This window comes from Lissotriton helveticus, chromosome 3_1 (assembly GCF_964261635.1).
Source record: "Lissotriton helveticus chromosome 3_1, aLisHel1.1, whole genome shotgun sequence".
NCBI classification, from domain to species: Eukaryota; Metazoa; Chordata; class Amphibia; order Caudata; family Salamandridae; genus Lissotriton; species Lissotriton helveticus.
The window spans coordinates 1,484,908,811-1,484,922,614 of record NC_136061.1 but is presented as its reverse complement, the minus strand read 5'-3'; the positions used below and the strand labels follow the sequence as shown (position 1 = coordinate 1,484,922,614).

General features: G+C 44.8%; 1 protein-coding gene and 1 pseudogene across 4 annotated transcripts in view; one reads left to right on the top strand and one right to left on the bottom strand.

Moving 5' to 3' along the window:
- LOC144823532 (uncharacterized) overlaps positions 1-13,804 on the bottom strand; it is a 1,119,534-nt gene that overhangs the window by 517,601 nt on the left and 588,129 nt on the right. The gene's annotated exons all lie outside the window — the stretch shown is intronic.
- LOC144825425 (18S ribosomal RNA) lies at positions 1,032-2,847 on the top strand (annotated as a pseudogene).

The following is a 13,804-nucleotide window of genomic DNA, read 5'->3' as shown; positions in this document are numbered from 1 at the left end:
GAACAAAAATATACAGTGGGATACAATCCTGCATCCAATACATAAACGACAACAAACAGAAATAAAAGAAGGGGTTAATTTCAGGCAAAGTGAGTGAAAGAAGAACGCCAGTAATCTGATAATTCTCAACAAGGCAGTCCTTAAATAGTAGGTACAGGAATGAAAACACAATGGAGAGCTAGTGTGATACTATTTTAACTGTCAACGGCGTTTCGGTCCTAAACACAGTGATACAAGGACCATCATCAGGACTGTGGAATAATTGCCTGAATATTGTAAGCAAGCCTGTAAGGGATTAAAGGGGAGAAGGCAATAGAAAAACCTATTTAGGACAAAAGAAAGAAATTCAAGGACATACAACTGCATAGTTACAGAGTTGGGCAACTATTTATGCACAATTAGAGTGAGTTCTTTGTGCATTGGAAAGTCGAGAGACAAACCGCTTAACTTTTTCATTTCACATAATTGAACAGCTAATCATGCGCAGTGAAGTGAGTTCTACGTGCACAAAGAGACAAGTGATGGTGGAAGAACGGATACAGTTGCGATCTTGATAGAACCCAAGGCGGTACCCATGTGCCAATAGGCGGCTGAGTGTAATCTGCAAGGGGGAAACATGCCTCATCTTTTATGAACATGATGCATCAGTTGAGGTTCGCAGACCGATGTGTTCGTGCTTGAGAGGAAGTGAAGATGAACAATTACTAATGCGATCGCATTGGTAATTGTTCATCTTCACTTCCTCTCATGCACGAACACATCGGTCTGCGAACCTCAAGGACAGTCTTGTTGAGAATTATCAGATTACTGGCGTTCTTCGTTCACTCACTTTGCCTGAAAATAACCCCTTATTTTATTTCTGTTTGTTGTCTTTTATGTATTGGATGCAGGATTGTATCCCACTGTATATTTTTGTTCGCATTATCTCCTTATACCTTACATTGATTAAATACAGTGTCCGGCTGGACACTTTTTTCCTTATAGTACACATTGTTTACTATACATTATTACTTTCTGACTATTTAATATGTTAAGGACCATTGTTTACTTATAAAAATGTCTCAAAGATTAAGCCATGCACGTATAAGTACACACGGCCGGTACAGTGAAACTGCGAATGGCTCATTAAATCCGTTATGGTTCCTTTGATCGCTCCATCTGTTACTTGGATAACTGTGGTAATTCTAGAGCTCATACATGCCGACGAGGGCTGACCTCCCGGGATGCATGCATTTATCAGACTAAGACCAATCCGGGCTCGCCCAGCCACTTTGGTGACTCTAGACAACCTCGGGCCGATCACACGTCCCCGTGACGGCGACGATACATTCGGATGTCTGGCCTTTCAACTTTTGAAGGTACTTTCTGTGCCTACCATGGTGATCACGGGTAACGGGGAATCAGGGTTTGAACCCGGAGAGGGAGCCTGAGAAACGGCTACCACATCCAAGGAAGGCAGCAGGCGCGCAAATTACCCACTCCCGACTCGGGGAGGTAGTGACGAAAAATAACAATACAGGACTCTTCCGAGTCCCTGTAATTGGAATGAGTACACTTTAAATCCTTTAACGAGGATCCATTAGAGGGCAAGTCTGGTGCCAGCAGCGGCAGTAATTCCAGCTCCAATAGCGTATATTAAAGTTGCTGCAGTTAAAAAGTTCGTAGTTGGATCTTGGGATCGAGCTGGCGGTCCGCCGCGAGGCTAGCTACCGCCTGTCCCAGCCCCTGCCTCTCGGCGCCCCCTTGATGCTCTTGACTGAGTGTCCTGGGGGTCCGAAGCGTTTACTTTGAAAAAAATTAGAGTGTTCCAAGCAGGCCGGTCGCCTGAATACTTCAGCTAGGAATGATGGAATAGGACTCCGGTTCTATTTTGTTGGTTTACAGAACTGGGGCCATGATTAAGAGGGACGGCCGGGGGCATTCGTATCGTGCCGCTTGAGGTGAAATTCTTGGACCGGCGCAAGACAAACCAAAGCGAAATCATTTGCCAAGAATGTTTTCATTAATCAAGAACGAAAGTCGGAGGTTTGAAGACGATCAGATACTGTCGTAGTTCCGACCATAAACGATGCTGACTAGCGATCCGGCGGCGTTATTCCCATGACCCACCGAGCACCTTCCGGGAAACCAAAGTCTTTGGGTTCCGGGGGGGAGAATGGTTGCAAAGCTGAAACTTAAAGGAATTGACGGAAGGGAACCACCAGGAGTGGGGCCTGCGGCTTAATTTGACTGAACACGAGAAACCTCCCCCGGCCCCGACACGGAAAGGATTGACAGATTGATAGCTCTTTCTCGATTCTGTGGGTGGTGGTGCATGGCCGTTCTTAGTTGGTGGAGCGATTTGTCTGGTTAATTCCGATAACAAACGAGACTCCTCCATGCTAACTAGTTATGCGACCCTCTGCGGTCGGCGACCAACTTCTTAGAGGGACAAGTGGCGTTCAGCCACACGAGATCGAGCAATAACAGGTCTGTGATGCCCTTAGATGTCCGGGGCTGCACGTGCGCTACACTGAACGGATCAGCGTGTGTCTACCATTAGCCGACAGGTGCGGGTAACCCGCTGAACCCCGTTCGTGATAGGGATTGGGGATTGCAATTATATCCCATGGACGAGGAATTCCCAGTAAGTGCGGGTCATAAGCTTGCGTTGATTAAGTCCCTGCCCTTTATACACACTGCCCATCGCTACTACTAATTGGATGGTTTAGTGAGGTCTTCAGATCGGCCCCGCCGGGGTCGGCAACGGCCCTGGCGGAACGCCGGGAAGACGATAAAACTTGACTATTTAGAGGAAGTACATGTCGTAACAAGGTTTCTGTAGGTGAACATGCGGAAGGATCATTAACGGCGGAGCGGCCCGAGTGACTGACGGTGCCAGCCTGAAGCCTCAGCCGCCTCCTGAAAGCACACACCGTAGGCACAGGTGCCCTGGTGTGCCCTCTAATGCTCGAAGAGCCAGGTCTTGAGGAGTCTTCTGAAGGTGAGTAGGTCTTGGGTCTGCCGTAGGTGGGTCGAGAGGGTGTTCCAGGTCTTGACGGTGAGGTGGAAGAAAGATCTGCCACCGGACGTCTTTCGTTGGATGCGGGTGACAGCGGCGAGGGCGAGGCTGGCAGAGCGGAGCTGGCGGGTGGGGGTGTAGAAGCTGAGTCTGCTGTTCAGGTAGGCCGGTCCGTTGTTGTGGAGTGCTTTGTGTGCGTGGGTGAGGAGCTTGAAAGTGATCCTCTTGTTGACGGGGAGCCAGTGTAGGTCTCTCAGGTGCGGGGTGATGTGGCTGCGGCTGGGGACGTTGAGGATCAATCGGGCGGAGGCGTTTTGGATGCGTTGTAGTCGATGCAGGTGTTTGGCTGGGATACCTGCGTAGAGTGCGTTGCCGTAGTCCAGTCTGCTGCTGACGAGGGCCTGTGTCACAGTTCTTCTGGTTTCGGTCAGGATCCACTTGTAGATCCTGCAGAGCATGCGGAGGGTGTTGTAGCAGGAAGAGGAGACGGCACTGACCTGCTTCGACATGGAGAGGGAGGAGTCGAGGATGATTCCTAGGTTGCGTGCGTGGTCGGTGGGTGTTGGTGCTGTTCCCAGTGTGGTTGGCCACCAGGAGTCATTCCAGGGGGTCGGTCCGAGGATGAGGACCTCCGTCTTGTCCGAGTTCAGCTTCAGACGGCTGCTCCTCATCCAATCAGCGACGGCCTTCATTCCCTTGTGGAGGTTGACTTTGGCGGTGTGCGGGTCCTTGCTGGGTGTCGTCGGCGTAAGAGATGATGTTGAGGTCGTGCTGTCGGGCCACTCGTGCGAGGGGTCCATGTAGATGATAAACAGCATCGGGCTGAGGGATGAGCCCTGGGGGATGCCGTAGATGATGTCGGTGGCTTCGGATCGGAAGGGTGGGAGGCGGACGCTCTGGTTTCTGCCAGAGAGGAAGGACGTGGTCCAGTCGAGGGCCTTCTCTTGGATTCCTGCTTCTTGGAGACGTGTCTTTAGAGTGCGGTGACAGACCGTGTCGAAGGCGGCTGACAGATCTAGGAGGATGACCCAATCAATCTTCGTTAAATCATTTTGAACATTCAGGGGCACTTCAGCCGAATCTACTCCAATGTAAATTAATAATCTTAGATGCAAAAACACAAAACAAGCCACTACACCCTACAACAGAGAAAACAATGTATTTAATTCATTGTCTCATGTTTTGAAATCATTTTTAGAAATCATTTTTTACAATAATGAGCTATTTCAATAAGTAAAAACCAACAAATAGGTTGCCCAATGGGAGCGTGCAAAAAAAGGAAGTGATCAGAGTGTATTAAGTGAGTAAAGAAGGGAAAGGAAATTCACAGCAACAAGTATCACAAATTCACATTATTTATCAAACAAACACGGTATTCTAAATTTACCGTATTGGATACCTGGCCAAACAGAGATTCCTATAAAACCATTATATTCATGATTTTTAAGACATTTATGCCGTCAGTAAGCACTATATCAAAAACAAAATTATGATCCAAGGTAAAAAGGAAAGGAGCGTCGACGTTTCGACTCGACTTAGGGCCAACTGGTCATTTGAACCTGGGGCATGCGAGTCTTCATCAGGACAAGAGGAAGATGGACAACCAAGGGGTATCGATGACCCTACAAGAATGTAATAACAAAGGGAAGTATTACCCAATGGTAGTGACGATACAGATTTAATCAAAAACTGCAAGAAGGGGAGCCTTGCGCTTACCCTAATTTGGAGAACCAACGAGGTATGTATCCTCTTTACAATAGTGCGTGCTCCTGTAAAATAAAATTGTACAGTGCGTTTAGACAAAATCCAATAGGTTTTTTTGAGGCATACATACAACCCATATATGAGTCACAATGGATGAGAATTTACCTTAATTGTAGACGGATCGATCATCCAATTAAGGGATGGGCACAGAGTTCCAAAGTTGGGATGATAATTACCTGAACAATTACAGGCAACATCAATCTCCTGGGCTTACTCATTATGAAACCAGATTGTTATTTAAAAATTGCCAAACAGGGTTTACCTTAGTGTCTTTTAATGATCCCAACCTCCCGTCAACACCATTCAGCAAGGAGTTCCATGTATGTGCCAAAGTTATGATGATAAACAACTTATCGTCTTTTGATGATAAATCCCTCGCTCCTGTCACAGTTCAGGAAGCTATTATAATGAAAAGAATAGGAGGAAGAACCATAAGTGTTTCACTACATTAAAATTTGCATTAAAAATCGGCCGAAGCTCGATATCCTTCGGGTGCAGTGGGGTGTTATACTCATAAGGAGTTCCCGCAGTTCAACAATTAGTTGCTAAGCTTACCGTTTAAGTAGCGTTGTATCACGTAGAGGAGCAGAGTCTGAGTTCTACCGGCAAGCAGCAACACTGAGCTTGCTTCCGCGTCCAAGTTTAAAAAAAAAAAAAAACAGGGGGGAGAGAGAACGAGAACACCCACCGCTAATGATGCTCATAGAAAGCGGACTGTCTTACTCGGTTTCGAGACAGTATCAGTGGTCAACTGGCCCAGAGCTTATTTCTTATACACAGAAGGGGCAAAAAATGATAACAAAACCCAAACGAAATGTCAATTCATATTAGGTTGTTCTGTTTCTTCCGACCCTCGGCAGGACAATATGCCGCCATTTTGCTTTGGGAACAACATTACCAAAGTCAGTGAATATCGGACTATAAATACCGATATTTCCAAAACCATATTGGATATAACTTCAACAGTGTTCTATAATATCGACCTAATTACATTAGGTTGCAAACCATTCAGGTAGATTTTCAACATTCACTGAGTCTACCGGGTTCTCACATTTTGATGAAAGAGAAAGAAAACATTCTAACAAGATCAATACAGTGTGTGACTCAGATGGAAACCCCAGTTTTCACGGCCCAGGGATTATTAGAACGAAACCGAGCGGGGGGGGGGGGGGCAATGGCACTAATTGGGAATTAAAAATAATAATGTCAATTTCTGGTGTTTGCTCATAGCCCAGGTGACTGATTGTCAGACCTCAGGTACCGTCAAGATACTTTTTTATACATCGAGAATACCATTGAAACAAAACATTGTTTGAAGGTGGTATACATTATTAACATATGCATAATTCCATTCCGATGTACCACCCCATTCCCTATGAGCAGCCAAATTAGTAGCCATTTCACCACATTACATTGTATCATAAATTGTCGTATTTTAGTGAAGAAAAAACATTTTTATATAGTAGGTATACTTCATGTTCTTATTCAATCCAACACTGAGACTGAAATAACAGTTTTTTGGTTATACAATAAGCATAATCACACACAATCCTACAATGATACCCACAAACGGTCAAAGGAGGGAGTACCTGACTTTACAAGAGTGTTTCATTTCGAGAGGAGTACATAGTATATCTTGGCATGTAAACGAGGACAGGTACCACAGTCACTGATTTTTCATATCCTCAATAATGACACTTGTTTGTTTATTTCCTCCAATTCGTTCAGGCCCTTATTCACTGTGTCTAGAGTGTATATCCATTTACACTCCCTTCTGTTTAAAGTATTCTGCAAGTCCCAACCACGTGGGTTTGCTGTTACTTTTTCGATGCCCCACCACTTTAAATTATTCTCTGAGTGTCCAAATCTCGTAAAGTGGTCTACTAAAGGAGCTCCTGGGACTCGGCAGCGTATCCGGCTCATATGCTGTAGAATCCGACACTTCACTCTTTGTGTGGTCTGCCCCACGTACATGAAACCACATGGGCACATAATGGCATAGATTAACCATGAGGTATTGCAGTTGGTATGATCATTCAGCTTATATGTCTGGTTGTTATGACTGAACGTGTTGCCCTCCACAGTAAGTGGGTAGGTTTTACAAGAACCACATTTCTTGTGTCCCGTAACTGCTGGGAGACCCCACAACGTTGTCTGACTTGGAGGGTGTTGTGATGGTAGCAATGATTTTACCAAATGGTCACGTATATTTCTGCCCTTCCGGAACGCATGTAGAGGTGGTGGAATACCCCCTAATTCATTGCTGATCAAATGCCAATGTCGGTTGATGCATTTCTTAATGGCATTACTTTTTGTATTGAAAGTTGTAACACATACCAATCTTTCTTGCTTGCTTTTGGTGTTCACATGCAATAAATGCTCACGGTGATTGTGCCACGCTCGTTTGCGTGCTTTTTTAAGTAATCGCATGGGGTAACCACGCTCACTCAATCTTGCCATTAGAAGTGCGGATTCATCAAAGTAATCCTCTTTCTTAGAACAATTCCTCCGCAACCTCAGGAACTGACCAAATGGTAAGTTGTCCCTGAGGTTACGGGGATGATGGCTTGTATATCTAAGAAGAGTGTTTCTTTCACTGCTCTTTCTGTATAAGGTTGTATAAAGACTCCCTTCATCAGTTTTGATCTGTACGTCTAGAAAGTTAATAGACCTCGCATCTGATTCTAATGTGAATTGGATGTCTTCTGAGCAGTTGTTCACCCATCCATGGAAGTCCGTTAGTTCTGACTGTTTACCCTCCCAAATCAGGAGGACGTCGTCTATATACCTTATCCATAGACGAATGTGCTTACGGTAAGGGTTATGCTGATTCAAAATATATGTGTGCTCATACTCACTCATATAAATGATGGCTAGATTGGGGGCAAAACTTGCCCCCATCGCCACCCCTTTTGTGTGAATGTAAGCACTTTCTCCGGATCCTCGTTTGGAAGTAGTTCCAACAGCGATTCAGAACGCCCTAGTACTAGAACGGCGACATCTAACAACAACTCTGCACAGAACTACCCAGAGCAACAACCTTTTTTAGACGAGGACCAATGGTGGGGTCCACCTATGAGAGGCCGCCCCTGGGGGAGACCCAGGGGTTCGAGAACTCCTACTTGGAACAGGGGCCCAGGGCGAGGGAGGAAACAAACACACTTGCAACAGGACTCCCATGGAGAAATCAAAACAAGACGCCAACATTACAAATGGTGATCCATAAGCCAGAAAATCCTATAATCAATATATCTGATTATCAATTGACCCCCATAGAACAGGATGTTCTGTCAAAGGGGTTGTCCTTTGTGCCTACGTCAATGCCAAATGATTTTAATCTGAAAGTTGAGTTGCAACAATTTTTCAGAAAAATCCGTCTGAAACATTACATAATCCGGTTTTCTCTGGAAGTGGACTAAGACCTTCGTCTAAGTTCAATCCCCCAATACACTCGCTAGACCATAAAATAATGGCCTATGAACAAGTGGTATTAAGAAATGTAGATGAGACATTAGCTGTACGACAATATGTTCCATACAATATAACACGCCAAGAAAAGACTGCACTCCATTCTTTAAAGAACAACAGCAACATTGTTATAAAGCCCGCCGATAAAGGCGGGCCATTGTGGTCAAAAGTCTGGAGAAATACAAACTTGAGATCCTCTCACAATTGGCAATACAGGGCAACTACACATTATTGAAAAAAGATCCCACAAACGTTATCAGTGAGTGTATCCAAAAAGTGACCTAAGGTGCCTTGGAACAGGGGGTGATTACCAAACAAGAGCATGAATTCCTAAATAACAAGAACCCAAGAATGCCCACGATATATACCCTCCCCAAGGTGCACAAAAGGTTAGAAGACCCCCCGGGAAGACCAATAATTTCGGGTTGTGGTTCACTGTTGGAGCCCCTATGTAAATATGTGGACGAGTTTTTAAAACCAATTGCAACCGCCACTTCTACATATGTGAGGGACACCATGCACACCATCCAATTGGTAGAAGGACTTCAATATGACTGCAATAATTGTATATTAGCTGCGATGGATATCGCTTCTTTATACACTAACATTCCCCAACAAGCAGCACTAATCTGTATGGAAAAGGTACTAAATATGAGAACTGCACCACATAGAGTCCCTACTGACTTTATTATTCAATTGTTAACAATTGCTATGACAAAAAACTTTTTTGCTTTTCAAGACAAATATTACATTCAGAAAAAAGGGGTGGCGATGGGGGCAAGTTTTGCCCCCAATCTAGCCATCATTTATATGAGTGAGTCTGAGAACACACATATTTTGAATCAGCATAACCCTTACCGTAAGCACATTCGTCTATGGATAAGGTATATAGACGACGTCCTCCTGATTTGGGAGGGTAAACAGTCAGAACTAACGGACTTCCATGGATGGGTGAACAACTGCTCAGAAGACATCCAATTCACATTAGAATCAGATGCGAGGTCTATTAACTTTCTAGATGTACAGATCAAAACTGATGAAGGGAGTCTTTATACAACCTTATACAGAAAGAGCAGTGAAAGAAACACTTTTCTTAGATATACAAGCCATCATCCCTGTAACCTCAGGGACAACTTACCATTTGGTCAGTTCCTGAGGTTGCGGAGGAATTGTTCTAAGAAAGAGGATTACTTTGATGAAGTGAGCGTGGTTACCCCATGCGATTACTTAAAAAAGCACGCAAACGAGCGTGGCACAATCACCGTGAGCATTTATTGCATGTGAACACCAAAAGCAAGCAAGAAAGATTGGTATGTGTTACAACTTTCAATACAAAAAGTAATGCCATTAAGAAATGCATCAACCGACATTGGCATTTGATCAGCAATGAATTAGGGGGTATTCCACCACCTCTACATGCGTTCCGGAAGGGCAGAAATATACGTGACCATTTGGTAAAATCATTGCTACCATCACAACACCCTCCAAGTCAGACAACGTTGTGGGGTCTCCCAGCAGTTACGGGACACAAGAAATGTGGTTCTTGTAAAACCTACCCACTTACTGTGGAGGGCAACACGTTCAGTCATAACAACCAGACATATAAGCTGAATGATCATACCAACTGCAATACCTCATGGTTAATCTATGCCATTATGTGCCCATGTGGTTTCATGTACGTGGGGCAGACCACACAAAGAGTAAAGTGTCGGATTCTACAGCATATGAGCCGGATACGCTGCCGAGTCCCAGGAGCTCCTTTAGTAGACCACTTTACGAGATTTGGACACTCAGAGAATAATTTAAAGTGGTGGGGCATCGAAAAAGTAACAGCAAACCCACGTGATGGGGACTTGCAGAATACTTTAAACAGAAGGGAGTGTAAATGGATATACACTCTAGACACAGTGAATAAGGGCCTGAACGAACTGGAGGAAATAAACAAACAAGTGTCATTATTGAGGATATGAAAAATCAGTGACTGTGGTACCTGTCCTCGTTTACATGCCAAGATATACTATGTACTCCTCTCGAAATGAAACACTCTTGTAAAGTCAGGTACTCCCTCCTTTGGCCGTTTGTGGGTATCATTGTAGGATTGTGTGTGATTATGCTTATTGTATAACCAAAAAACTGTCCTTTCAGTCTCAGTGTTGGATTGAATAAGAACATGAAGTATACCTACTATATAAAAAACAAAATTCTTCACTAAAATACGACAATTTATGATACAATGTAATGTGGTGAAATGGCTACTAATTGGGCTGCTCATAGGGAATGGGGTGGTACATCAGAATGGAATTATGCATATGTTAATAATGTATACCACCTTCAAACAATGTTTTGTTTCAATGGTATTCTCGATGTATAAAAAAGTATCTTGACGGTACCTGAGGTCTGACAATCAGTCACCTGGGCTATGAGGAAACACCAGAAATTGACATTATTATTTTTAATTCCCAATTAGTGCCATTGGTCTCAACCTCCCCCCCCCTCCCCTCCCCGCTCGGTTCCGTTCTAATAATCCCTGGGCCGTGAAAACTGGGGTTTCCATCTGAGTCACACACTGTATTGATCTTGTTAGAATGTTTGCTTTCTTTTTCATCAAAATGTGAGAACACGGTACACTCAGTGAATGTTGAAAATCTACCTGAATGGTTTGCAACCTAATGTAATTAGGTCGATATTATAGAACACTGTTGAAGTTATATCCAATATGGTTTTGGAAATATCGGTATTTATAGTACAATATTCACTGACTTTGGTAATGTTGTTCCCAAAGCAAAATGGCGGCGTATTGTCCCGCCGAGTGTCGGAAGAAATAGAACAACCTAATATGAATTGACATTTCGTTTGGGGTTTTGTTATCATTTTTTGCCCCTTCTGTGTATAAGAAATAAGCTCTGGGCCAGTTGACCACTGATACTGTCTCGAAACCGAGTAAGACAGTCCGCTTTCTATGAGCATCATTAGCGGTGGGTGTTCTCGTTCTCTCTCTCTCCCCCCCTTTTTTTTTTTTTTAAACTTGCGGAAGCAAGCTCAGTGTTGCTGCTTGCCGGTAGAACTCAGACTCTGCTCCTCTACGCGATACAACGCTACTTAAACGGTAAGCTTGGCAACTAATTGTTGTACTGCGGGAACTCCTTATGAGTATAACACCCCACTGCACCCGAAAGATATCGAGCTTCGGCCGATTTTTAATGCAAATTGTAATGGAGTGAAACACTTATGGTTCTTCCTCCTATTCTATTCATTATAATAGCTTCCTGAACTGTGACAGGAGCGAGGGATTTATCATCAAAAGACGATAAGGTGTTTATCATCATAACTTTGGCACATACATGGAACTCCTTGCTGAATGGTGTTGACGGGAGGTTGGGATCATTAAAAGACGCTAAGGTAAACCCTGTTTGGCAATTTTTAAATAACAATCTGGTTTCATAATGAGTAAGCCCAGGAGATTGATGTTGCCTGTAATTTTTCAGGTAATTATCATCCCAACTTTGGAACTCTGTGCCCATCCCTTAATTGGATGATCGATCCGTCTAAAATTAAGGTAAATTCTCATCTATTGTGACTCATATATGGGTTGGTTGTATGCCTCAAAAAAAACTATTGGATTTTGTCTATACGCACTGTACAATTTTATTTTACAGGAGCACGCACTATTGTAAAGAGGATACATACCTCGTTGGTTCTCCAAATTAGGGTAAGCGCAAGGCTCCCCTTCTTGCAGTTTTTGATTAAATCTGTATCGCCATTGGGTAATACTTCCCTTTGTTATTACATTCTTGTAGGGTCATCGATACCCCTTGGTTGTCCATCTTCCTCTTGTCCTGATGAAGACTCGCATGCCCCAGGTTCAAATGACCGGTCGGCCCTAAGTCGAGTCGAAACGCCGACGCTCCTTTCCTTTTTACCTTGGACCATAATTTTGTTTTTGATATAGTGCTTACTGACGGCATAAATGTCTTAAAAATCGTGAATATAATGGTTTTATAGGAATCTCTGTTTGGCCAGGTATCCAATATGGTAAATTTAGAATACCGTGTTTGTTTGATAAATAATGTGAATTTGTGATACTTATTGCTGTGAATTTCCGTTCCCTTCTTTACTCACTTAATACACTCTGATCACTTCCTTTTTTTGCACGCTCCCATTGGGCAACCTATTTGTTGGTTTTTACTTATTGAAATAGCTCATTATTGTAAAAAATGATTTCTAAAAATGATTTCAAAACATGAGACAATGAATTAAATACATTGTTTTCTCTGTTGTAGGGTGTAGTGGCTTGTTTTGTGTTTTTGCATCTAAGATTATTAATTTACATTGGCGTAGATTCGGCTGAAGTGCTCCTGAATGTTCAAAATGATTTAACGAAGATTGATTGGGTCAATTATTTTGATCAATAGGTCTAGAATACGTGGTGTGGGCACGGGTCTGACTGAGATCCCGAGTGGATGGAGTTCATGACCTTGCGTGTCTCGTCGTCGTTGACATTGGCCAGGAGGTCAGGCGGGTGGTGTGGGTGGTGCTCGCAGGGTGGGTGGAGTCCGGCGTAGTTGTGGTGGTCATGGTGTGGAAGCTGTTGTGGATGTCAGCGATCTTGCGGTGGAAGAAGGTGGCCAGTGAGTCGCACAGTTCTTGTGAGGGCGGGACGTCATTGGTGTTAGCGCTGGGGTTGGATAGTTCCTTCAAGATGCTGAAGAGCTCTTTGCTGTCGTGTGCGTTGTTATCCAGGCGGTCTTTGAAGGAGGATCTCTTGGCTAATCTGATGAGGTGGTGATATCTGCGGGTGGCGTCCTTGTGGGCAGAGTGGCTGTCCGGTGTGCGTTCGTGGAGCCATTTCTTCTCCAGTTTCCGGCATGCGCGTTTGGAGGTCTGGAGCTCGTCGGTGAACCAGGTAGCTCTCTTGCTGGTGTGGTTGTTGGAGGGTTTCTTGAGCTGGGCGAGGTTGTTGGCGCAGTCGTTGATCTACTGTCTGAGGTTGTGTGCAGCGGCGTCCGGGTCGGTGGGTGGGTTCTGGGCGTGGGTGGTAGTCAGCTGATCTTTGATCACTTTGCTCCAGCAGCGGCGGGGCATCAGTTGGGTGCGGTGGTGCGTGGTTGGTTTCTTGAGGTGAAATGGATGCAGTGGTGGTCGGTCCAGTGGAGCTCGGTGGTGTGGTGGTAGGCGACGTGGGTGCCAGTGGAGAAGATGGGGTCCAGTGTGTGTCCAGCGGCGTGGGTGGGTGCGGTGACGAGTTGTCTGAGGCCGAGGTTGGCGAGGTTGTCGATCAGGGTGGCGGAGTTTGGGTCATTGCTGTTCTCGAGGTGGAAGTTCAGGTCCCCAAGGAGGATGTAATCCATGGAGGCCAGTGCGTGGGTGCTGGGGAGGTCGGCGATGGAGTCGCTGAACTGTGCCCGGGTTCCGGGGGGGTCTGTAGATGAGTGTTCCTCAGAGGGTGGTGTTGGGGTTGGTGTGGATCCGGAGGTGCAGGTGTTCGGCAGTGTTGAGGGTGTCGTCCACGTGGGTGGAGACCTTGAGGGTGGAATTGTGGGCGATGGCTTCCTCCTCCAATTCTGTTGGCGC